We start from the raw sequence: 26735 nt of genomic DNA, 5'->3' as shown, positions 1-26735 counted from the left end.
ACTGGGTACCTTGCCCACAGCTCTTCGGGTGAAATCTATTGTCTTCTCTAATAGTTATTTTTGCCTCCATTCTGTTAATATTTGTGGGTGCATTAGGATTTCAATATAGCATCTTTTTGAAGATATACTGGATGTCTCAAGGCAGCTTTGCTTTTTCCTAGGTATGAGATCAAAGATTAGCCTCCTCAGCCTACCACCAAGTAGGCTTTCTTGTCGTCACTCTGAGGGATACATTTAAACACGTTGAGGTCACATCCTATGGCACTGCAGGATGAATACCATTTCTATGATCCTGTATCAAAATGCAGTAGAAAGGACTTACTTTTTCAAATACGTATCTTATCTATTAGTGATGCCTTTTATGAACACTGAAACTTCCCATTACACAAATCTGACTTACATGGATTTCTCTGAGTAGATTATTGAGTCGTTAGTTGCAAGCTGGTAATTATAAGTGACTTTTCTCTAAACTAGTGCACTGATAGTCACCACATCCCCGAGTATTGCTTATTATGGATTATCGACGATTGCGCAGCTTTTTTTTCTTCAGTTTCGAAATATATTTTATGAAATTAGTAACTGTAAGACACCTGCCAGCATAATTACAAGGCCGCTGCATGTGATGTGCTGCAAGAACTAAAAAGAAAAGAAAAAGGACCAGCCAAGCACTGCAGAATCAGTAATTACGAGTACTAAAAGCCCTGCTTTTGGACGCCATTGTAATATTTATACATATACAAAAAAGTATTTGGATCAATGGATTTTTCTATGCCGACTGCAGAGCCTTTAATCTTCCCCACCGCAGAGCTCCAGCAGAGCCTTCCTGTAATCTCCGGAAGTGTCTCCCTTGATGAACGAGTGCAGAGACTTCCCATACATCTTCTTGAACTCAGATCGTATTTCCAGCATATCAAGTTCACAGCGAGAAACCATCAACCGGATCAGGGTGTCGTCATCAGTGCCAAGTCCCTTCATGAACTTGTACAGCCTCACAGCAAATAAAGCTTGAATTATTGAGAGAACATATTTGAACCAGTTGTTGTTGAATGGTTGCACAGATTGATGCTGTGGTGGCGCGGAGTGATGTGGTGGCGACGAGGGATGCTGTGGCGTTCAGTGATGCTGTGGTAGCGCATAGTGATGTTGTAGTGCCCCTGAGTGATGCTGTGGTGGTGCTGAGGGATGCTGTGGTAATGCAATAGAAAGATAGAGGGAGGGCGTTAGATAGATAGAGGGAGGGCGATAGATAGAGGTAGGGTGATAGATAGATAGAGGTAGGGCGATAGATAGAGTGAGGGCGATCGATAGATAGACAGAGTGAGGCGATAGAGTGAGTGAGATAGAGTGAGTGAGATAGATAGATAGACAGAGTGAGTGCGATAGATAGACAGAGTGAGGGCGATAGAAAGATAGACAGATAGAGTGAGGGCGATAGATAGAGTGAGGGTGATAAAGTGAGGGCGATAGATAGAGTGGGGCGATAGAGTGAGGGGCGATAGATAGAGTGAGGGGCGATAGAGTGAGGGGCGATAGAGTGAGGGCGATAGATAGAGTGAGGGCGATAGATAGAGTGAGGGCGATAGATAGAGTGAGGGCAAGAGATAGATAGAGTGAGGGCGATAGATAGATAGATAGAGTGAGGGCGAGTGGAGAAGTGTGGCTCACTGGTTACAGCAGGCAGACCCTGAAGCAGAGGTCAGACCCGGGACCAGGGTTCAATTCCCGCCGCGGCAGGGTCTTGAGCTCAAATGTCCATGGACTCGATAATTCTCGCTTCGGTGCCTGACCTAATCATGGGTTCACACTCTGCAACTCTGGGCATTAAGCTTGCTTAATCTCCACAACGGCCCCCCGCGGCGGGATGCCTGGCTTTCACCTTGGGGATGCCCTGTAGGGGCTATCTCTCAGGGAAAAGCCAGGACGGGTTCCCAAGGAAAGCGCGGAGATACCCCTTCGGGGGTCGATTCAGGCACTATATAAGAAACATATTAATAATAATAATAATAATAATAATAGAGTGAGGGCGACAGATAGAGTGAGGAGGCCTCGTGGTGGCGGTGGTGGTGGTGGTGGACATGGTGGTGGTTGACATGGTGGTGGATGTGGTGGTGATGGATGTGTTGGTGGTGGATGTGTTGGTGGTGGACGTGAAGGTGGATATGGTGGTGGTGGACGTGGTGGTGGTGGTGGACGACGTGGTGGTGGTAGTGGTGGTGGACGTGGTGGTGGTGGATGTGGGGGTGGTAAATAATTAAATGAATAGGAGATGTACACAAAGATTGTTGCAAACTGAATGCCTGTAAAAAAAAAAAAATAACAAGTCCTTGGATCTGTGTTTTACAATGTACTTTTTGCAACAAGATTCTCATAAATTATTAGAGCGCATAAAAACTCAATTTTCCCCATCTCAAAAAAACAAGTTTTTTTTCAACACATTTCTTCGAGTACAAAAGTTCAACCATAAAACAAAAACCTAATTTGCGTTCTGTTCTTTGACATCTAACCATATTGTGCCTTCCAAAACGACTCTGCTAGCAGGATGGGTCAGTGTGTTAAATGAAATGCTCACTGCTGAGCAGTGGAGCCATCCCTAAACATATTTTTGATTCTTGACTGCGAGCCTGTGAAAGGGGAGGCGAAGAGGGGAACATGGGGAGAGAAAGATATCAGAGGAGAAAATGTGAGAGGAGAGTTCATGAGAGCTGGACCGAAAAGGATTATAGAGAGTTTGAGCTATTGGCGCTGCTAAATATTGCAACACCAATTGCAAAAAAAGTCTATCAATTGTAGGCCCAAAAAAGGTGTATTTATTTTTGTGGCAATGGTGTCATGCTGCGCTTTAGATCAATATGTTTAAAAGTAAAGTGCACCATACTGCGATTTCCACAATTGTTAATTGTGGATGCGCTAACAATTGATGTGTGCACTGATGGCTGGTGGTGTGTGCGCTTGTAGAGATTGTGCACTGACGGCTGGTGGTGTTTGTGCCCGTTGAAAGCGTGCACTGACGACTGATGGTGTCTGTGCCTGGTGAAAGCGTGCACTGACGGCTGGTTGTGTGTGCCTGGTGAAAGCGTGCACTGACGGCTGGTGGTGTGTGTGTGCCTGGTGAAAGCGTGCACTGACGGCTGGTGGTCTGCGCCTGGTGAAAGCGTGCACTGATGCCTGGTGGTGTTTGTGCCTGGTGAAAGCGTGCACTGACGGCTGGTGGTGTTTGTGCCCGGTGAAAGCATGCACTGACAACTGGTGATGCCTGTGCCCAATGAAAGCGTGCACTGATGACTGTTGGTGTCTGTGCCTGGTGAAAGTGTGCACTGACGGTGTGGTTGTGTGTGCCTGGTGAAAGTGTGCACTGACGGCTGGTGGTGTTTGTGCCCGGTGAAAGCGTGAACTGACGACTGATGGTGTCTGTGCCTGGTGAAAGCGTGCACTGACGACTGGTTGTGTGTGCCTGGTGAAAGCGTGCACTGACGGCTGGTGGTGTGTGTGTGCCTGGTGAAAGCGTGCACTGACGGCTGGTGGTGTGTGTGTGCCTGGTGAAAGCGTGCAATGACGTCTGGTGGTTTGTGTCTGGTGGAAGGGTGCACGGACGGCTGGTGTTGTTTGTGCCCCGTGGAAGCGTTCACTGATGGCTGGTGGTGTTTTTGCCCAGTGAAAGCGTGCACTGACAATTGAGTGTGTAATTTATAAACAATTCACAGTCCCATGAGTATGGGCGAATGGGCCCAGAATACTAGGAACAGGCTGTTTTGAATCGATTAGGCGTGTGTGTGTGTGTGTGTTAGTGTTATATATATTCATATACCTTAACCATCAACGAGTCAAGCTGTTGCTTACGTGGATAAGGTTTGCAGTTTGCATTCAGGAAGTGTAATAACATAGTATGATATTCTTTTTCTTGTAATAGCATCAGAAAACAAAGATGTTTCTGTGACATCGAAGAGGTAGTAATTGACCCAGGGAAGCCCTTCTGTTCATATATAGCTTTTGGGAGTTCATTTATTGTTAATTGTGGCGCATGGTTATTTTAAAAAGTTTTGGAGTGGCTTATTTAGGCCACGCTCACATAATCAATTTTATATTTCTAACCTCGCATACGAGTATAAATAACTGTTCTTGATTGTTAAACAGGTAAATGTGCAAATATTACGATTGGTAATAATTTTGTATTTATGACCGCATTTTTCAGAGCTTGGCACAACTGTCCTTGGGTATAAGGCTGGCGGTATTCCATCACATGCCTCTTTGCATACTAATGGACTTTAATTCATATTACCGAGTCAAACTGTCACCCATGGTCTATCCCTTTTCTGTGGGTGAGTGCACCATGCACAGTCTGGCTAGTCAGAGAACTGCAACATGTTACTTGAAATGTGCAGCAAGATCTCTGCCCTACAGACGTTTGATGTACGTTTAATCGACGTTTTTCACACGTATACCAAACATTAAGCAAATATAGCCTGTTGTTTAGCATACTACATCCTTGCATTTCATTTGGTAAACAGCCTTTCGCTTTAATAAAGCATCCATTTGCCAGTGGTTTTTTGCACCCATTTTTGCGCTACTGACTTTCGTTGGCTGTGGACAAATTGCTTTCTCAGGCTTTTTGCACGAATTGTTACTACCAGAATTTGACTGGTGTTTACAGCAAACACACCAAGAATAATAACATCAAAAATAGGCATTAAAAATGTTGCGGGCGTAGCCAAGGTAGCCATCATGGCGGACGCAGCTTAGAAGAGCTCCGTCCCACCGATTCATTCACCGATAAATAATCCTGCTTCTCCCCCGCCCAAAAGTATCCCGATGAGGTGCCCTGATGTGGTAGGTGAGGTGCCCTGATGTGGTAGGTGGCCGGCGTGCCCGGAGTGAAGCTGGGCCGATTTGAAGGTGCGGAAGGCCGGGAAATGTGTCCCGAGGCGGAGTGGCCTATCCTGAGACGTGGCGCCGGGGACCTCGAGTTTCGCGGCTCCCGGCCGCTGTGGCAGATTGGCGGTGAGCGGCGAGGGGCGCTGCAGACGAGTCGGTGCCAGGGACCATTACGCCGACGGCTCAGCTTGCCCTGTACCACCGAGAGGTCCCAGGTGCATCTACCAATCCAGGGACAGAGCGGTGTTGCGGCCTGGGCAGCGCCGAACAGCCGGGACCTCAATTTTGGCGACCTGCAGGCCGTAGTTGGTGGCGGCTTCCCCGCAGTGTAGACGGGGCATGGATGAGCCCCTAGGAAGGTGAGGAGAGCTGAGTGGTGGCCCAGTGGAGCGGTGTGAGTGGAGGGGTGACCAACAAGACCCCGGCGGTCATATCGGACCGCAGTGTGGGCTGGAGATGGCGGATGTTTAGGCCCACCCCCCCTGCTGGAGACTGGTGCGGGACTCGTGGCTGCTGGCGCTGTTTGCCCTGACTGGAAACCCCCCCCCAGGTTGCTCGGGGTGAGTGGGTCTATATAGGGGCTGCCGCATTGGGTCGGGGCGCCTCCCATTCGGCGGTCGAGCCGGACCGCGGCATAAGCCGGGGGGGGGGGGGAGGGGGGGGATCTACCCACAGAGAAGAGGCTAACATCGGGCATTGAGGTGGCTGACAAGGACCAGACCCGGCGTGCCACGGCAGACATAGGGCCCATGGACTTCTAGCAGTGACCCCGTGCTCGAGAGATTGAACGGCAGGAGTGGACATTAGCTTCGGTGGGTCGCGGGGTGCGGGCTAGATCAACGGCTGACTTGCCCTCGGAGTCCTTTACTTTCCGTTGACACGGGGGTGCCCGGATCGTACTCGGTGGGGGCCGCGGAAGCTACTACGCGACCCACAAAGTGGGCCTTCAGTTGGAGCCAAACCTGCATGTAAAGCTGGGAAGAGAGCTGGAGGGCACAGCAGGCGATTGCAGCTGACAGAAACGACGCAATAGGGCGGTGAGCGATATTAGAGGTGCGGCTGACAGGGCCCCCCCTGGGCCTTGGACAACGAGTGCAGTGTTGGTGAGCAATCCTCCTCCAGTGGACCGCAGTCAGGGGCCGGGGGCCACGTGCGGCGGGGCCCGGGGTGGGGACCCCAGTGGCCACCAAACATGACCAGAGGTGGGAGTGGTGGTGGTGCCTCGAAACAAGGGCTAATAGACAAGTTCACAGGCCCGGGTTGGGGTGCCGGGGCCTCAGGAATCCACCAGACACCAGGGTCGGACAACGCAGCCCTCATGGCGGCGATTACACAATCTAGAGACATGCTAAGTGCCAATATTGGGGCCGTGGGGGCAGGCGTCACTCTACTACGCCAAGACCTGTGGAATGCCGTGGCCCGTATCACAGAAGCTGAGACCAGAATAACGGGAGTGGAGGATGATGTGGTGACCCTGAAGGTGGCCAACATGGAAGGGATTCAGAAGGGCCTGATGCTCCGGGCGGAGGATGCAGAAGGGCGGGCTCGGCGCAACAACTTGAGGTTCGTTGGATTTCCAGAGGGCTGCGAAAAGGGCAACATGGAGGCATTCCTGACCCAGTGGCTGGAGGGATGGCTCCCGCCGGAATCCCTCTCACGCTGCTTCATAATTGAACGGGCACATAGAGCGCTAACCCAGAAGCCTCCAGTAGGCGCTCGCCCCCAGCCGGTGATAGCCAAGCTACTCAATTATCACGATTGGGACATTATCCTGCGACAAGCGCGAGCGAAAGAGCCCCTTATGTGCGACAATCAGAGGATTCTAATATTCCCGGACTATACCAAGCTGGTGCAGCAACAGCAGCAATCCTTTACAGCGGCCAAAGCACGCCTGAGGGACCTCATATTCAATATGCCTTGCTTTACCCGGCCCGCCTGCTTGTGATATTTCAATCCCGCACACTGTTCTTTAACACTCCGGAGGAGGTGTTCGCCTGGACTGATGAGACTGTCCGCGTCAGGGTGCACACTCCGCCTGCTCGAGACTCTGACTCATCCTCGACGACGGCGCAGCTGCGGACCCCCAAACGCTCACGAAGTAGGAGCAACTGGAGATCCAGACCGTCGAGACGCACTCCCTCCAAGGAGGTGGAGAATGGGGAGACCGTAGCTCCAGACACTCAAAAGTTGGATTCGTGAGGGTTCGAGGAGTACGGTTTCAAGGTTCAACGTACAGATAAGCGTGAAAGGCTTGAGCGGACATGCACGGTCCCGCTAAAGATAGATAAAGACTTTGGGAATCACTGTCAGAGGTGTAGATGACTACGGTTTTGCTGGCATGGGATGTGAATATGGGTGGGGGGGAGCGGACTAGAGGGCGGACACACTCCCCAAGTTCAGAGGAGTTCATTTCTTAAGGGGGTAGGTTGGCGATTGGTTGGGTTGTTCATGGGGATCCATTGGGATAGATGGTCTCCGGCCTCCCGGTTGGGGGTCGGTGATATCCTATGCCGGGACAGGTACTTCAATGTTGCTGAGGTATGGGGGGGGGGGGACGTTGGGGGGTTGAGGGGGAGTTGGGGGGGAGGGTACGGGGGTTGGAGGTTGGGGAAGGGAGGGGCTGGAGGTGGGATGGGGGAGTTGTATGTGCCCTGTGATGTGCTTGCGATTAGATGGCAGTTGAGGGTCCTGGACTGGGGACGCCTAGGGCCTCTATGAGAGTAATAAGTTGGAATGTGCGGGGATGCTTGATAAAATCAAGAGAGGCGCAGTTCTAATACTGGGGAAAAGAGAGAAAGCAGATATTCTCTTGCTACAGGAGACACATATGTTGGGCAATAAAACGCTCAGCCTGCAGAGATATGGCTATGATCAGGTCTACCATGCTGGGTTTGTGAGAGGGTCCCGAGGAGTGGCCATTTTGGTCCATCGTAGATTGTCCTATGTTCACTCGGCACAGTGGATTGATCCACAGGGCCGGTATTTGTTTATAAAGGGGATGATTGTTGCGGAGCCGCTGGTGATTGGGAGTGTGTATGCCCCGCCCCCATTATAGTGGTCATTGATTGAGGAGTTGTATACGTGTGGGCAGAGATTCCTGAGGGAATTGCGGTGATAGGGGGTGATTGGAATGATGTTATGCAATGCCGAATGGATCGCTGCAGACCCGGGGGTGGACAAGTTGCTGACACACCCACTAAACTGGGAGACATGGTGCAGGGAATGGGATGGGTGGACACGTGGCGCTATCTGCATGCACATAGTCGGGAGTATACATATGTTTCAGCAGTACATAAATCGTTTTCTAGGCTTGACTACATCTTTGTCCCCAGTGCAGTGATAGGGAGGGTCGATGCGGCGCCCATTTTACCGCGCCGGCTGTCAGACCACTCTCCTGTTACGGTGGATATTACTTTAGACAGGGGGAGGCAGCCGTTTCGGTGGCGCCTCTCAGCTTGGACTTGGCAGCAGGAAGATTATCAGCGCCATATGGGGGAGGCCATAGCCCATAATTGGGAGGATAACATCGGCACAGTGTCAGATGTGGGGACGTTATGGGAGGCCCTAAAGCCCACGCTCCGTGGTGTGGATATTGCCTGGTGCGCGGCGGCTCGTCGGAAACGAAAGGAGGAGTTGGTGAAGGCCGCAGCGGCAGTGGAATTGCTGGAGACGCAATGCGGGGTTGCTAGGGACGGTGGGGAAGTGGGACAGCTACTTCTGGCGCAGCAGTCCTATGCGCCCCTGCTGCTTGACGAGGCTCGGCAAGTATGGCTGGCGACACGGAGCAGAATTTATCAGTGGGGCGATAAATCTAGTACAATGCTACATAGACTCTGCCAAAACACGTTTCAGACGCAGGTACTGGGGATGCTGGGGCCTCGATCTCGGCTCAGAAGGTGCTGGCGGATAGCTTCGCCCGGTACTACGCGGCCCAGTATGCTCCATCGGAGTGTCTCCCTGCGCCGGACATTGATGGCTTTATCGCCGCCCTCCCACCCTGTGCACTCCCGGAGGACGTGCGAGAGCGGCTTGAGATTCCGCTATCGGCCGAAGAACTGGGCACGGCCCTGGGGGAGCTCAATACAGGTAAGGCCCCTGGGCCCAATGGGTTTCTGAGCGAGTTCTTTAAGAAATACCATCTCCAGTTAGGGTCACACTATAAGGAAGCCCTGGAAGCGGCGAGAGAACAAGGACTCCTGCCGGCTAAATTCGTTGTGTTTTGCAAACCCGGACGACCCCCGGATAAGCACGAGTCATATCGACCGATCTCTCTTATGAATATTGAGGCCAAAATACTGGCCAAGGCTCTTGCGAACCGGCTCCTCCCGTACATCACGGATCTGATCCACCCGGATCAGGCCGGGTTCATGCCCTGTAGGGCGACGAGACATAATATCAGACGCGCGCATGTAGCAGTGAAGGCGATTGGGAGAACTGGGGTCCAAGCGGCGCTGTTGCTCGCTGACATTGACAGGGCCTACGACTCCCTGAGTTGGGTTTACCTCTTTGCACTCCTCCCGCGTCTTAATTTTGGGCCGCATTTTATGTCATATCTGAAGCTGTTGTATACTGATTTGACGGCCTCGGTGAAAGTAGCGGGAGCCACGTCTGTGGCCTTCCCCATAGGGCGAGGCACCCGACAGGGGTGCCCCCTCTCGCCGTACCTGTTCGCTCTAGCTATGGAGCCAGTGGCGGCGTGGGTCCGGATAGACCCGCAGCTGCGGGGCTTTGAATGGGAGGCGGGACCATCGGACAGAATCGCATTATACGCAGATGACGTCCTATTTTTCCTCACAGATGTGAATAGATTGGGGCCCAGAGTCTTAGAAATCATGAGAATCTTCGGGGAGGTGTCGGGATTGTACTTGAACACGCGTAAGTCTACTCTTTGGGTGCTAGGTGATCGCGTGGGGATTGGATCGTGGGCATCGATACTGCAGGTAGCGACTGGAGGACTCAAGTATTTGGGGGTGTTTTTGACAGCTTCGCCCGCTATTGCAAGAGAACGCAACATAGTACCTGTCTGGGACCGAGTGCAGACGGAGATGAAGTCCTGGTCTCGTATGCCCCCTCAACCTGTACGGTAGGTCGGCTATCTTCAAAATGGTTGCCCTTCCGCGCCTTCTGTACCAGTTACAGAACAACCCGTTTCCGATTTCGCCGCAGTGGTTCAGGCAAGTAAACTCAACTCTAGGGCAGTTCCTGTGGGCAGGGGGGGGGGGTGCGAGTGGCCTTGCGCACCGGCTTTCTGTCCACATACTGCGGAGGGCTGGCGACGTCGGACATTCTTTCCTACTATCAGGCGTCCCACCTCCTGGTCCTGAATGAATGGTGGTATGGAGACAGGGGAGACCCAGCCTATGCCCTTGAGAGATACCTAATGGACCCTGAGACGCTACACACTATTTTATACTCAGCACGGTTGAGGAAGGGGCTGCCCAGGGCTACCCAAGTGGTCTTTCGGATCTGGCGAAGGTCGTTGCGTCGTATGGGATGGTGGGGTAGGCTTACGGAAGAGACCCCGCTCTGGCATAATGGGCGGCTGCCGGCGCTGGCATCGCTGCGGGGCTTCAGAGGCTGGGATTCTATAGGAATCTCCACACTAGGACACGTTCTGAAGGGCACGTCGCTTAAATCCTTTCAAGAGCTCGGTGAAGAATTTTGTATGCCCCGAACGCAGTTCTTTCAGTACCTACAATTCCGCCATGCCCTTGCACCCACGTTGGAGGGACTGGACTCCTTGCCTGAGTTTAGTCCGATAGAGGCGAAGGTGTTCATGGGAGACCTAGAGGAGAAGAAAATATCCCGTATCTACCAAACACTAGTCACGCATTGCTCATCCTCTCTACAGACTCTGCTGGACTCCTGGGTAAGGGATGTGGGGGAGCTAGAGGAGGAAGACCGGGGAGAAGCCCTCGAGGCCCCTAGAGGAGCGGCTATTGTAATGCGCCTGAGAATCATCCAGTTCAAGTACCTGCACAGGGCCTATTACACCAGGGAGAGATTGTGGCGGGCTGGTCTGATTGAGTCCCCAGCGTGCTTGAGGTGTGGGCAGGAAGTGGGCACTTTCCTACATACAGTGTGGGGATGTGGTAGTTTGACGAGATTCTGGATTGGGGTGTGGGACTGCTTGTCTGAGGTGCTGGGCTGGGACCTCCCCTGAACCCCCAAACTAGGGCTTCTTCACGTCCTCGAAGGAGTTGGTGGTAATATATATAAGCGACATTTACTCTTGCTGGGTCTTACAGTTGCAAAGAGGGATGTGGCTATGGCATGGAAAGACCCCCGGGCTCCCAAGGTGGTGTGGAAAAAGGGCCTCAATTTTCGTATGGGGTTAGAGCGACCAGTTTTTGAGGCCAGGGGCTGCCCCAGGAAACATTACAAAATATGGAAAAGATGGGCAGATTACAGGGGACTCTGGCTGGAACCGCCAGCATTGTTAAGAGACGCAGAGGGGCAGATATGATGGGGACATGGGGGCGACCTGATACACACTGCTATATGTATGCAATTCTTTCCACAGGAATAAAGACATTGTGCTGGCGGGGTGGTGGGGGGGCCTGGGTTGAGGGTGGGGGGTTCGGGGTTATGTTTTAAGAAGCTATATGGATCGCTGATTATGCTATGATATGTTTGTTGCAGTTCCTCCGGGGTACGGAGTGCTGTGTCTTCTGTGCGATCTATCAATAAAAAGAGTTTTAAAAAAAAATGTTGCAGGTTTTTCGCAAATATGTACATCTACGCATAAGTACGTGGGGAAAAAGCGTTATTTGCTCTTGCAATGTACACTGGAGTCTAAGTACCCCCAATAGTGTTTGGTGAACACTTGACATCAGTCTGCTAAGGAAAAGATTATAAAAAGTAAGCGATGGGAGAGATGCTGAGAAAACAGTAAAAAATGGAGAGCTTAGGAGCTTTCTGTTTTTGTGATGGGAGCAGAGTGAAATGTCTTCGAGGCTTACATTTAAAGATTCCACTTAGCGACAGTCACTTCTTGTGCTTTATTGCTTTTACAACCACTTTCAGTGAAAGTATAAATCAAGCTGGGCTTAGTGGTCTCAAAACCTGGTACTTGAGAATAAAAGCACGTGGGGAAAAGCGTTATTTGCTCTTGCAATGTACACTGGAGTCTAAGTACCCCCAATAGTGTTTGGTGAACACTTGACATCAGTCTGCTAAGGAAAAGATTATAAAATGTAAGCGATGGTAAAGATGCCGAGAAAACAGTAGAAAATGGAGAGCTCAGGAGCTTTCTGTTTTTGTCATGGGCGCAGAGTGAAATGTCTTCGAGGCTATATTTAAAGATTCCACTTAGCGACTGTCATTTCTTGTACTTTTTGCTTTTACAACCACTTTCAGTGAAAGTATAAATCAAGCTGGGCTTAGTGGTTTCAAAACCTGGTACTTGAGAATAAACATAACAGTGCTGTACTGCTGTCATACTTAAAAACAAGCATTTGCAATGCAATAGGTCTCGCATTAGGAAAGTTTGAGCTATTGGTATTGTAAATGACACATTTTTAATTTATATTTGTTTTTGAAAATAGCGAAATTAATAGCTTTGTCATTTACAATGCCAATAGTTAAAACTTTCGCAAATGTGACACCTATAGCATTTGTAATGCAATATGTGTTGTATTTACGTGACTTACATGTATTGATATTACAAATAACAATGGCTTTTAATTTTTTTAAATAATTAATACTTAAATAAAAGTTATTGTAATTTATAATGGTAATAGCCTAAACTTTTGTAGATAACTTTTGTGAAGATTATGTTCATTGTATTTTATTGTGACGAAAATCCAAGAACAGAAGTGAAATATTAACATCTTTTTGTTACATTTGTAATAAAGCTTGAAACATTGAGAGAACATATTTGCTCCAGTTGTTGTTGAATGGTTGCACAGATTAATACTGTGGTGGTGCTGAGTGATGTTGTGATGGCGAACAAGTGATGCTGTGGTGTTGAGTGATGCTGTGGTAGCGCATAGTGATGTTGTGGTGCCCCGGGGTGATGCTGTGGTGGTGCTGAGTGATGCTGTTTGCTATGTTTTGTTTTGTTATCCTATGTTTTGTTTTGTTATGCTATGCTATGTGTTGGACAGGCCACATGACGGGCCGCTCTCCCCCGGCTCGACCAGGCCCGAGCCAGTCACGCAAACACCACACACCACCATTGCACGTCCTACGTCCCCTCAGGGACACCTGTCCTCGAGCATGATAACCTCGTGGGTCCGATCCACTGCCGACCCATGCGCCCAGCCGGGGCCGCCATCTTGGACACTTCGCCACGAGGCCGCCTGGCCCCCGATCGACCTCGACCCTGGGCCTAGCCCGGCCTCAGACATTCCGGCACCACCCTCCACCCAGGAGGTGAGCGAGCTACTTGGCCAGTCAATGGGAGGAAGAGGTGTCGATGGTTCTCCCCCGGCCAGTGCCGCTCGCCCATCGCCTCCCCGGGCGCTGGCTCCACCCCCCTGCTGGGTGTCTGGACTCCCTCATCCCGGACCTCCCGACCTCCAAGTGCGAGGGTCCGGACATCAAAGCACGCCAGCCCTATAACTGGGGCAGCTCCAGAGCAGGAGGGCAGTTGTATCTTGGAGTCGAGAGACGAAAGAAGAACTCATCCTGGACGGACTACTGGCGCTGCCGTAGCTCTGTCCTGTGCACCATCATCCTGCCTGTTGGCGCTGCCACAGCCGTCGTAACCTTCATCCTTCACCGTCGTCCGGATCTGCTGGCGAGGCCGCGGACCGTTGTAACCGTCATCTGCATCGGGACCTGCTTGGCTTCTCCACGGCCCGTCGACCATCCTTCATCCATCTCGGGACCTGCTTGGCTCCTCCACGGCCCGATCAGCAAACCCACCGAGCTCGAGGATTGAGAGCTATTGAACTCATTGGTAACTAAGACTGACCCGCTACCCTTTTCCTCAACCAGAGATCAGAACCGAGGGGACCCCTGAGTCCAGACCTCCTTGTATCATATCGACGTAACCTAAGAATTGCATATAAAGTCTCGTTAACCTTCCATCTTGTGTGGTGTCCGTCTGTGGGGGGGAAGTTACTTATTTGTACAGTCGTTGGAGACGGCTCTCCCTGGAGACCTCTCCCCGTAACCTCGGCCGACCCTCCCGGTCCGTCTAACATTGGTGGCCAGCGGCGCGATCCGAATCACCGCATAACGTACAGAGAGTAGCTCACCCCACAACGAACAACAATGTCGACTAAAGAGAGCGGAGCAACTGAGAAGTTCCAAATGGAAAAACTAGAGGAATACAGCCATCGTGAACTAAAGCAGTTCTGCATCGAACTAGGTATCGCTACCACCGGACTAAGCACCAAGGACGATTTTAAGCATGCCCTAGAATCTTGGGCAGAGACCGGGGATGTCGAAGCCCCTGAGCAAAGCACCGCGAAAAAGACCAACACGGCCCCTGAAGAGCAAAGAACGGGTCTCTCGCAAGACGAGATCCAAGAAAGAGAAAAAGCCCGACTACACGAACTCGAAATGGCCCGACTCAAGATGGACGTAGAACTCAAATTGGCCGAGCAAAAAATAAACTTAGAGCACCTTCGCCTCCGAGAAGAAAGAGAGGAGAAACAGAGGCAAAGGGAGCTCGAGGAAAAAAGACTAACGTACGAGCACGAGCGGAACCTAGCCGAGATCAACCTGCGCAAACAGAATAAAGAGTTAGGGGTGCCCGACAGACCGTCCACCCCAGGGACCACGGACAAAAAAGTGCACATCCCCAAGGATGTGGTCCGAGAATATTTTCGAGAAGACGACATCCAGCAATGGTTTAAGGCATATGAAATCGCGATGACTGCGCACCGGATCGATAGAGCCGACTGGGGAGCCGGCCTATGGGGCAAATTCCTCAATGAGGGCCGCGATACTCTGTTACAGCTCCCAGACCACCAGATGACCTCCTACGACCATATGAAAGCGGCCCTCCTCACTCGCTATGGCCTCACGCCCGAGATGTACCGTCAGAGGTTCCGAGACTGCACACGCATTCCAGGTACAACTTGGGTGGACTATGTAACGTACTTTAGCCGAGCCTTCGAAGGCTGGATCAGAGGGAACAACGTCACGACCTACGAGCAGTTGTTCAATCTGATGGTATGGGAGCATCTGTCCAACAATTGCTTCATTGAACTACGCCAACACCTCCTCGACAGCAAGCTAACCGATCCCCGGCAGCTCGCAGCTGAAGCTGACCGGTGGGAGATCACCCGAGTGGGCCGGAATGGGTCCTACGAGCAGAACAGGAACAACAATGGTCACCACCGACCCAGAGGAGGAGGAGGGGGCCAAGGACGAGGAAGAGACAACACTCCGGCCGCCCCCACTACCAGCACCACCCCCCCGGCCAACCGGGGCAGCACCCCGGCGCGACCGGGATACAGAGCCAATGTTACATGTCACCGATGCCAACGAGTCGGCCACTATGCAAACGACCCCAGCTGCCCGCAGTATCAGAGTCCAAAACCCCGCCATATGGCCGCCGCGGCACTAGGGGAAGAACAGATCTCCGAGGAACAAGAAACAGACGAGCAAGAGTATCAAGAGTGGGAGCCAGCCGCCATGACTCTCGCGTGCTTAGGGGGAAGAGACATGGTCCCGCGGGTCCCCCTACCCGCTAACACCCAGAAGTACAGCCAATGGGTGAGCATCAATGGACAGCGGGCCGAAGCCCTTCGAGACACCGGGGCTAGTGTGACAGCCGTCCGCTGCCACCTGGTGACCCCAGAACAATATCTACCGAACATTCTCTGCCCTGTGCGATCAGCCGACAACTCGGAGAGTCTGTGTCGGATGGCCTGCGTCCCCTTTGAGTGGGGAGGGGTCTCCGGCATGTTGAAAGTAACGGTCCGAGACGACGCCCCCGTGGACTGCCTCCTCGGAAATGACCTGGAAAGCTCCCCGTGGGCAGCCGTGGAGCGAAAAGAACACTTGGGGATGTTGGGCGTCCCAGACTGGGCGTGTGTCACCACCCGGTCCATGGCCGCCCGTGCCAACCATCACCCGGAAGAACCAGAATGGCCGGCGCCTCCGCCTCCGGTCGCCCCCGCCGAGACCCCCGACCAGGACATCCCCCTCGAACCTGCTCAACCTTCCGACCTTGCTAATCTTGACCAGTGGGCTCAAGAAGGGGGACCCACACAAGAACAATTTCGTCAGGAGCAGAAGACCTGTCCCTCCCTTGAGGGACTCCGACAACAAGCGCTCGCCCAAAGCGCAGGGGATACCTCCGGAACTCATTGGGTCTACTGGGACAATGACCTATTGTACAGCGAGCAACGAATCGCCGAGCTGGGGGCCAACAGAGTACTAGTGGTGCCCCTCCGCTTCAGAGACTTCCTGCTAAATCTGGCCCACGATGTCCCCCTGGCAGGGCACCTGGGACAAGATAAAACCTACAGCCGCCTAGTGACCCACTTCTTCTGGCCAAAAATGAGAAACGATGTGCACCAGCATTGCCGATCTTGCCCCACGTGCCAAGCTAGTGGGAAGAGCGGCCGCAAGTTAAAGGCCCCCCTGCAACCCTTTCCCGTAGTCACGACCCCATTTGAGAGGGTCGGAATAGACATTGTGGGACCCCTAGACCCGCGTACAAGACAAGGCCATCGCTTCATCCTAGTACTAGTGGACCACGCCACCCGCTACCCTGAGGCTATTCCTCTCCGGACTGTGACAGCCCCAGTGGTCGGCAGGGCCCTGATGGGGATCTTCTCCCGTGTGGGGTTCCCCCGAGAAGTCGTCAGTGACAGAGGCACGAACTTTATTTCCAAATATATGAAGTCCCTCTGGCAACAGTGTGGGGTCACCTACCGCTTCACGACCCCCTATCACCCCCAAGGAAACGGACTTGTTGAGAGGTTCAATCGCACACTAAAAGGGATGATCGGGGGATTGGAAGAACCCCTCCGTCGCCAGTGGGACGTGCTGCTGCCGTGCCTCCTCTTCGCCTACCGGGAGGTCCCACAGAAGTCCCTAGGCTTCAGCCCATTCGAGCTGCTCTATGGGCACCCAGTACGGGGGCCACTCAGCCTGATCAAAGAAGGCTGGGAGACGCCTCCGGCCAAGAGTCCTCCAGATGTCTTCCGGTACCTCCTCACCCTCCGCAACCAGTCCCAGCGGCTCAGAGACCTAGCAAAAGCCAACCTAGAGGCCAGTCAAGAGGACATGAAGAAATGGTATGACCAGAACGCCTCATCTATTGAATTCGAGCCGGGGCAACAGGTCTGGGTAATGTCCCCCACAGAACCGTGCGCTCTCCAAGACAAGTGGACGGGACCCTTCAAGGTAATCGAGCGCAAGGGTCCTGCCACTTATCTGATCGATATGGAGTCCGCCCGGAATCCGCTCCGAGTCCTCCACACCAACAGACTGAAACCCCACTTTGCACGAACAGAACTCAGCCTCTTGATGGCCACAGACAACGGGGTTGAGGACGACTCCGAGCCTCTCCCTGACCTCTTGCGGACCCAGGAGCGAGACGGCTCCGTGGATGGGGTCCGACTCTCGGAGACCCTCACCCAGGAACAACGCCAAGAGTGCCAAGCCCTCCTATCACGATTTGCCAGCCTGTTCTCCCTCACCCCAGGTGTCACTTCCTGGTGTGTGCACGATGTGGACACCGGAGACAGCCCTCCTATCCGCCACCGGGCCTACCGCGTACCTGATCGGGTACGGGCCTGCATCCAGGCGGAAGTAGCCAAGATGCTCACGCTCGGGGTCATCGAGCCCTCCGACAGTCCATGGGCCAGCCCGGTCGTACTGGTCCCCAAAGCAGCCGCCCCCGGAACCACACCCGAACTCCGGTTCTGTGTCGACTACCGGGGCCTGAATGAAGTCACCAGAACGGACGCACACCCCATCCCCCGGGCAGATGAACTGGTCGACCGAATGGGCGCTGCCCGCTACCTCAGCATCTTCGACCTAACGGCGGGCTATTGGCAGATCGGCCTCACACCCCGAGCACAAGAACGTTCTGCCTTCTCCACCCCCGATGGCCACTATCAGTTCACGGTCATGCCCTTCGGCATGAAAAATGCCCCAGCGACTTTCCAACGGCTCGTCAATCAGGTCCTGGCGGGGCTCGAAGAGTTCAGCGCCGCCTACCTGGACGACATCGCTGTGTACAGCCACCATTGGACCGAGCACCTCCACCACCTCCAAGCAGTGTTGCAAGCCCTTCAGCGAGCTGGCCTCACGATCAAGGCCAGCAAATGTCAAATTGGACAAGGGTCGGTGACCTACCTCGGACACCAGGTGGGAAGCGGTCTAGTGGCCCCTCTACAACTGAAAATTGCCGCCATCCAGAACTGGCAACCCCCTATCACTCAAACTGAAGTGCGAGCCTTCCTGGGCCTCACGGGCTACTACCGAAGGTTCGTGAAAGACTATGGTACCATCGTGGGGCCTCTCACCGAACTCACGTCGAAAAATCAGCCCAAGAAGGTGAACTGGACCCCAGAGTGTCAAGCGGCATTCGAACAGCTAAAGGCCGCCATGTGTTCCGCTCCTGTGCTCCAGGCCCCAGACTACAGCCGAGAGTTCGTCGTCCAGACGGACGCCTCCGACCAGGGCATTGGGGCGGTCCTGTCCCAGGTGAACACCGAAGGCCTTGATCAACCGGTGGCCTTCATCAGCCGGAGACTCCTGCCACGGGAACAACGCTGGAGCACCATAGAGAGGGAAGCCTTCGCTGTGGTATGGGCCCTCAAGAAGCTCCGACCCTACCTTTTTGGCACCCACTTTCGGGTGCAGACTGACCACCGACCCCTGCAGTGGTTGATGCATATGCGGGGGGAAAACCCAAAGCTGCTACGCTGGTCCATCTCCTTGCAAGGTATGGACTTTACCGTTGAACACCGGCCTGGGTCCGACCACGCCAACGCGGATGGCCTGTCCCGGTTTTTCCGCCTCGACGAAGAGAGTCCCCAAGAGGATGGGTAACTCTCCCCGCCTTCAGCTGGGGGGGACGCATGTTGGACAGGCCACATGACGGGCCGCTCTCCCCCGGCTCGACCAGGCCCGAGCCAGTCACGCAAACACCACACACCACCATTGCACGTCCTACGTCCCCTCAGGGACACCTGTCCTCGAGCATGATAACCTCGTGGGTCCGATCCACTGCCGACCCATGCGCCCAGCCGGGGCCGCCATCTTGGACACTTCGCCACGAGGCCGCCTGGCCCCCGATCGACCTCGACCCTGGGCCTAGCCCGGCCTCAGACATTCCGGCACCACCCTCCACCCAGGAGGTGAGCGAGCTACTTGGCCAGTCAATGGGAGGAAGAGGTGTCGATGGTTCTCCCCCGGCCAGTGCCGCTCGCCCATCGCCTCCCCGGGCGCTGGCTCCACCCCCCTGCTGGGTGTCTGGACTCCCTCATCCCGGACCTCCCGACCTCCAAGTGCGAGGGTCCGGACATCAAAGCACGCCAGCCCTATAACTGGGGCAGCTCCAGAGCAGGAGGGCAGTTGTATCTTGGAGTCGAGAGACGAAAGAAGAACTCATCCTGGACGGACTACTGGCGCTGCCGTAGCTCTGTCCTGTGCACCATCATCCTGCCTGTTGGCGCTGCCACAGCCGTCGTAACCTTCATCCTTCACCGTCGTCCGGATCTGCTGGCGAGGCCGCGGACCGTTGTAACCGTCATCTGCATCGGGACCTGCTTGGCTTCTCCACGGCCCGTCGACCATCCTTCATCCATCTCGGGACCTGCTTGGCTCCTCCACGGCCCGATCAGCAAACCCACCGAGCTCGAGGATTGAGAGCTATTGAACTCATTGGTAACTAAGACTGACCCGCTACCCTTTTCCTCAACCAGAGATCAGAACCGAGGGGACCCCTGAGTCCAGACCTCCTTGTATCATATCGACGTAACCTAAGAATTGCATATAAAGTCTCGTTAACCTTCCATCTTGTGTGGTGTCCGTCTGTGGGGGGGAAGTTACTTATTTGTACAGTCGTTGGAGACGGCTCTCCCTGGAGACCTCTCCCCGTAACCTCGGCCGACCCTCCCGGTCCGTCTAACACTATGCTGTGTTTTGTTATGGTATGCTATGTTTTGTAATGCTATGCTATGTTTTGCTATGCTATGCTATGTTATGCTATGCTATGTTTTGTTGTGTTTGGTATGCTATGCTAGGTTTTGCTATGCTATTATATGTTTTGTTTTGCGATGCTATGTGTTGTTGTGTTTTGCTAAGCTATGCTATGTTTTGTTGTGTTTTGCTATGTTTTGTTAAGCTATGTGTTGTGTTTTGTTATGCTGTTTTGTTACATTATGCTATGTTTTGTTATGCTATGCTATGTTTTGTTATGCTACGCTTTGTTTTGCTATCCTATGCTTTGTTTTGTTATACTATGCTAGGTTTCGTTTTGCTAGCCTATGCTTTGTTTTGTTATGCTATGCTATGTTTTGTTATGCTATGCTATGTTTTGTTGTTTTTTGCTATGCTATGCTTTGTTATGCTATGCTATGTTTTGTTATGCGATGCTATGTTGTGTTTTATTATGCTATGCTGTGTTTTTTATGCTAGGCTACATTTTGTTATGCTATGCTATGTTTTGTTATGCTTTGCTGGTGAGGGTGTGTGAGGGTGAGTGAGGGTGTGTGAGGGTGAGTGAGGGTGTGTGAAGGTGAGTGAGGGTGTGTGAGGGTGTGTGAGGGTGAGGGTTGTGAGGGTGAGGGTTGTGAGGGTGAGAGGGTGTGAGGGTGAGGGGTGTGAGGGTGAGGGTGTGTAAGGGTGAGGGTGAGGGGGTGTGAGGGTGAGGGGGTGTGATGGTGTGTAAGGGTGAGGGGTGTGAGGGTGAGTGTGTGAGGGCGAGGGGTATGAGGGTGAGGGGGTGAGAGGGTGTGTGAGGGTAAAGGGGTGTGAGGGTGTGTGAGGGGGTGTGAGGGTGAGTGAGGGGGTGTGAGGGTGAGTGAGGGGGTGTGAGGGTGAGGGGTTGTGAGGGTGTCTGAGGGTGAGGGGGGATGAGGGGGTGTGAGGCTGAGGGGGTGTGAGGGTGAGGGGTTGTGAGGGGGTTTGAGGGTGAGGGGGTGTGAGGGGGTTTGAGGGTGAGGGGGTGTGAGTGTGAGGGTGAGGGGGTGTGAGGGGTGTGAGGGTGAGGGGGTGTGGAGTTGTGTGGGTGAGGGAGTGTGAGGGTGAGGGGGTGTGAGAGTGAGTGTGAAGGTGAGGGGGTGTGAGGGTGAGTGGGTGTGAGGGTGAGGGGGTGTGGGGTTGTGTGGGTGAGGGGGGGAGGGGTTGTGAAGGTGAGGGGGTGTGAGGGTGACTGGGGTGAAGGTGACGGGCGTGAAGGTGACGGGCGTGAAGGTGACAGGCGTGAAGGTGACGGGGTGAGGGTGTTTGAGGGGTGTGAGGGTGTTTGAGGGGGGATGAGGGTGTGTGAGGGAGTGTGTGAGAGTGTGTGAGGGTGAGGGTGTGTGAGGGGGTGAGGGTGTGGGGTGTGTGAGGGGGTGTGAGGGTGAGGGGGTGGGGGTGTGAGGGTGTGTAAGGGAGAGGGGTGTGAGGGAGAGTGTGTGGGTGTGTGTGAGGGTGAGGAGGTGTGAGGCTGTGTGAGGGTGAGGGGGTCTGTAAGGGAGAGGGGTGTGAGGGAGTGTGTGTGGGTGTGGGTGAGGAGGTGTGAGGCTGTGTGAGGGTGTGTGAGGGTGAGTGAGGGGTGTGAGGGAGGGTGAGTGTGTGAGAGGGGGTGAGGGGGTGTGAGGGTGAGGGTGTGTGGGGGTGAGGGGTTGTGAGGGTGAGGGGTTGTGAGGGTGAGTGGGTGTGAGGGTGAGGGGGTGTGAGGGGGTGTGGGGTTGTGAGGGTGAGGGTGAGGGGGTGAGAGGGGGTGTGAGGGTGGGTGAGAGTGAAGGGGTGAGGGGGTGTGTGAGGGTGTGCAAGGGTGAGGGTGTGCGAGGGTGGGTGAGGGTGTGTGTGAGGGTGAGGGGGTGTGAGGTTGAGGGGGTGTGAAGGTGAGTGAGGGTGTGAGGGTGAGTGAGGGGGGTAAGGGGTGTGAGGGTGAGGGGGGTGAGGGTGAAGGTGAAGGGTGTGAAGGTGACGGGGGTGAGGGTGTGTGAGGGTGTGGGGTGTGAGGGTGGGTGAGGGGTGTGAGGGAGGGTGAGTGTGTGAGGGTGAGGGGGTGTGAGGGTGAGGGGGTGTGAGAGTGAGGGGGTGTGCGGGTGTGTGTGAGGGTGTGGGTGAGGGTGTGTGGGGGTGAGGGGTTGTGAGGGGTTGTGAGGGTGAGTGGGTGTGGGGGTGAGGGTGAAGGGTGTGAAGGTGACGGGGGTGAGGGTGTGAGGGTGTGGGGTGTGAGGGTGAGGGGTGTGAGGGAGGGTGAGAGTGTGTGAGGGTGAGGGGGTGTGAGAGTGAGAGGGTGTGCGGGAGGGGGTGTGCGAGTGTGTGTGAGGGTGTGGGTGAGGGTGTGTGGGGGTGAGGGGCTATGAGGGTGAGGGGTTGTGAGGGTGAGTGGGTGTGAGGGTGAGGGGGTGTGGGGTTGTGAGGGGGTAGGGGGGTGAGAGGGTGTGTGAGAGTGAAGGGGTGTGAGGGGGTGTGTGAGGGTGTGCGAGGGTGGGTGAGGGTGTGTGTGAGGGTGAGGGGGTGTGAGGTTGAGGGGGTGCGAAGGTGAGTGAGGGTGTGAGGGTGAGTGAGGGGGGTAAGGGGTGTGAGGGTGAGGGGGTGAGGGTGACGGGTGTGAAGGTGACGGGGGTGAGGGTGTGTGAGGGTGTCGGGTGTGTGGGTTTGGGGTGTGAGGGTGTGTGAGGGTGAGAGGGTGCGTGAGGGGGTGTGAGGGTGAGGGGGTGTGAGGCTGTGAGGGTGAGGGGTTGCGAGGGTGAGGGGGCGTGAGAGGGTGAGTAAGGGTGAGGGTGTGTGAGGGTGAGGGGGTGTGAAAGTGAGGGGGTGTGAGGGTGAGGGGGTGTGAGGGTGAGGGGGTGTGAGGGTGAGGGGGTGGGTTTTGAGGGTGTGGGGTTGTGAGGGTGAGGGATTCTGAGGGTCACAGGTTCTGAGGATGCGGGGGGGTGAGGGTGTGTGAGGGTGACGGGATGAAGATGACGGACGTGAAGGTGACAGGGTGAGTGTGTGTGAGGGTGGGGTGTGAGGGTGGGGTGAGAGAGGGTGAGGGGGTGCGAGAGGGTGTGTGAGGGTGAGGGTGTGTGAGGGTGTGTGTGAGGATGAGGGGGTGAGAGTGAGGGGGTGCGAGTGAGCGGGTGTGAGAGTGAGGGTGTGTGTGAGGGTGATGGTGAGGGGGTGTGAGGGTGAGTGACGGTGAGGGGGGTGAGGGGTGTGTGAGGGTGAGGATTTGTGAGGGTGAGTGGGTGTGAGGGTGAAGGGGTGAAGGTGAGAGTGAGGGTGTGTGCGAGGGCGAGGGTGTGTGAGGGTGAGGGGGTGTGTGAGGGTGTGTGTGAGGTTGAGGGTGTGTGAGGGTGGTTGAGAGAGGGGGTGAGGGTGGGTGAGAGGGGGCTGAGGGGGTGTGGGTGTGTGTGGGTGAGAGGGTTTGTGAGGGTGGGTGAGGGTGTGAGAGTGTGAGGGTGTGAGAGGGTGAGGGGGTGAGGGGGTGTAAGAGAGGGTGTGTGATAGTGGGGGGGTGAGTGAGGGTGAGGGGGTATGAGAGTGAAGGGGTGGGGGGTGAGGGGGTGTGAGGGTGTGTGTGGGTGAGTGAGGGTGAGGGTGTGTGAGGGTGTGAGAGGGTGAGGGTGTGTGGGTGAGGGGTTGTAAGAGAGGGTGTGTGAGAGTGGGGGGGTGTGAGGGTGAGTGAGGGTGAGGGGGTGTGAGAGTGAAGGGGTGTGAGGGTGTGAGGGGGTGTATGTGAGGGTGAGAGTGTGTGAGGGTGACGGGGGTGAGTGTGGGTGACCGGGTGTGTGAGGGTGATGTTGAGTGAGAGAGTGTTAGGGTGTGTGAGGGTGTGTGAGGGTGAGGGGGTGTGAGGGGATGTGAGGGTGAGGGGGTGTGTGGGGGTGTGTGTGAGGGTGAGCGAGGGTGTGTGAGTGCGAGAGGGTGTGTGCGTGAGGGTGTGTGTGTGATGGTGTGTGAGGGTGAGGGAGGAGTTAAAACTCCCAATGGGAGGAAAAAGACACGCAAGGATTCCTCTTTTAAACTTGTCACAAAACAGAACTATAGGCTAATATTGATTATGTTTATGAGGTAAAAGGAAGGTGTTTATTCATATAGAACGTTGATGGCATTTCCTGGTATTCCTATAGCATCTAGCACTTGTTGGCTGTCATAAAATGGTGCACCTTTTTACTGCTCTTGTCACCGGATTTTAATACTACAAAGTTTTAACAACTAAGTAGATCAGATTCTTCTTGTGTGAAGGAGGGTAATGTCCACCTAAGATTTCGTGAATTCTGGTACGTAAGCTTATGATTTTTCCAGTTTGCAGATACAGCTGGTGTATTTTTGCAGATTGGATTGATATGTGCATGTCTGTTGACAGTTATAAAATTTCTTGTGACTGCTTTCTGGTTTTTTGCAAGCAGTAAATTTGGATTTTGTTATAATACTGGAGTTCACAATGTTGGTGCCCATGATAGTTCCATCAAAGGTGATCCAATGTTCTTATTCTAAAAAAAAGCCTGGAATCTCCCAAGGAACAAATTATGTGAGCCATGTACAGTTACATGTGGCAAAATCGGTAGAGAGATTATGCACTCAATCACACAAACAGATGCTCCGTGCACATTAAGGGACTGCAATGTATGAATAAACATGTGATATGAAAAACATTTTGTATAAAGTGTGTCTACTGTTAAAGGTGGAGAAAGCGCAAGATAAATATAATTAGATGAAACTCTGAAAAACAGCAGAGACACAAGTATCTATATTATCACAACGCACTTCACAACAGCGAGCAGGGAATCTTCCAGATTTCCAGACATCTCTGATTTTATACTGGCTTCAATGTCATTTTTAGAAATCTTTTTGTACTCCTCAAAAACCTTCAGCAGGTGCTTCCTGTTTCTTGTGCAGAGGATGCTCAGGAACTTCTCATCGGTGCCCCATTTCTTCTCGCCTGCTTCGTACAGATCCTGGGCATCCTTCTTGGCCAGCGGGCCCTCCAAATGCGAGCTGGTGTCTCTTCCGCTTGCTGACAAGGACAACAGGACCTCTGGAACATGTCGGAGCAAATATCATCCTCAAGACTCTTTCCCTGTTTGTAAGCCACGTTGATATGATTGATTTCCTCAGGTGAGCGAGAAGCCATAATCTCGATCAGACATCCCTCGTCTGTGCCGGCACCCTTCATTGCAGCCTTCAGAATCAGTTCCTGGACGTCATATTGTGTGATGGGCATCAGTAAACCCACACTCGTCTTCTCAAACTTTGCGGTCAGCTCAGACTTTATATCATCCTCCAAGTCCTTGCCAACCGTGGTCTTATAGGCTATTTTGATTTCCTGGCGCTGAGCGATCGTACGGTTCGCAATAATATCGATGATGGCATCTTCATTTGTGCCAACACCCTTCATGGCGCTCCGCAACTTCTGTACATCATCTGCAGCATTGAAGGAAGCATGGGGCTTGATGGTGCCTTTGGGTCCGGCCGTTGCCATGGTGTAGGGTTAATGGTAAACTTCGGGTTAGCTATTCAAAGAGATCTGCAGCACAGCAGCGGCCGTGCCTTGCTTCAGCTCTGCGGGAAGGCGGTGTCACCGCTGATTGCGCGGCTTTGACTACATTTTCAGCTCCGTGTCCACTCCTCTTAATTTGCAGGTCTACGTAAGCCACCCTCTTACTTCTGATGCTTTTTCTTATTAAGACAGACCAGGCAGACAGAGCAATACAAAGGCTGAATGAGAATTCATGAACACCACGGACAGTCTGACGCCAGTCAATTTCCTTCACCCAGGTTCAAACCTTACAGAGAAAGGTATACGTTATGCACAATGATCACTGTAGTATTACACATGTACAAAGTGTGCCAACTAGGCAGGGAATTATAGAAATATGGAAAGAGCATCTGCTAAGAATTTATGGTACATGGAAGTGAGAACATTGGGCATTACTGAATTTGGAAAGAAGTAGCACTTTTAGCTCTGCTTAAAGCTTGAAAAGTAAACTTACTACAGAATTATGGAAAAATATAAATTGATGCCGGAGTCATTTTGTAATACATAGCTTCAAAAAATAACGTGATTGGTGGAATGTTTGAATCAGTTCTTTAAATGGAAAAAAATAAGTGCAGGTACTGATTAAAATGAGTTAGAGGTGTAATGAGGGGGCGGGGCTAAGGGCAAGACATGATATAACTTAACAACTGCTATATTAGTTGCAGCACACAACAAAACACGAGAAATGTGTTCATTTAAACAGAGCAGGTTAACTTATAAAAAATGAAAAAGAAATGAGATAATATGTTACCTCTTCTTTTTGCAATAGTTGCACCTTCTTAATGTCATACTGTTAATTGCTGTTGTTTGGCACAATACTTGATATTTTTGAGCACACGAGTAAAAGAAACTGAAAATACTACCACGTCGCACCATAGCTCTTATGACACCAAGCAAATGAAGCAACTCATCATGACTCTCCCATCAATCTATCCATTCATCCTTTCACACTCCCCTTCACACCTCTCTCGCTTGCATGCCCCTCTCTCTATCTCACACCCAAATGTGCTCTCTTCAATCCTCTCTTTCTCATGTTGACTCTGTATCTCTCGGTAGCTGACGTTGTGACCCTTGCGTCCATCCCAGCTGCTTCTCTTTCTGTCTTTCACTGGCACCCCTCCCCTCCTGTTTTACGCACGCCAGGAGCCCTTCTCTGTTTCTTCCACATCTCTTTAATTTTCATTTACACATCAGATTCTTTACCTGCTTCACGCTCTTTCGCTGTCCACCCTCTCACCTCTCTGCTTGCCTCAAC

The 26735-nt window shown here is 53.1% G+C and overlaps 1 protein-coding gene and 1 pseudogene across 2 annotated transcripts in view; both read right to left on the bottom strand.

Moving 5' to 3' along the window:
• The window catches only part of DPP7 (dipeptidyl peptidase 7), a 1540287-nt gene that overhangs the window by 46427 nt on the left and 1467125 nt on the right, over positions 1–26735 (bottom strand). The gene's annotated exons all lie outside the window — the stretch shown is intronic.
• Positions 768–25516, bottom strand: LOC147710464 (annexin A4-like; annotated as a pseudogene). Its single transcript, XR_015295628.1, has 3 exons — positions 24705–25516; positions 17561–17576; positions 768–1004 (listed from the first exon to the last, which is right to left on the bottom strand). The product of XR_015295628.1 is annotated as an annexin A4-like (transcript).

The sequence above is a fragment of the Lissotriton vulgaris genome, chromosome 5, assembly GCF_964263255.1.
Source record: "Lissotriton vulgaris chromosome 5, aLisVul1.2, whole genome shotgun sequence".
Taxonomy (NCBI): Eukaryota; Metazoa; Chordata; class Amphibia; order Caudata; family Salamandridae; genus Lissotriton; species Lissotriton vulgaris.
Note: the sequence above shows the minus strand (reverse complement) of the source record. Positions and strands in the feature narration are given on the sequence as shown.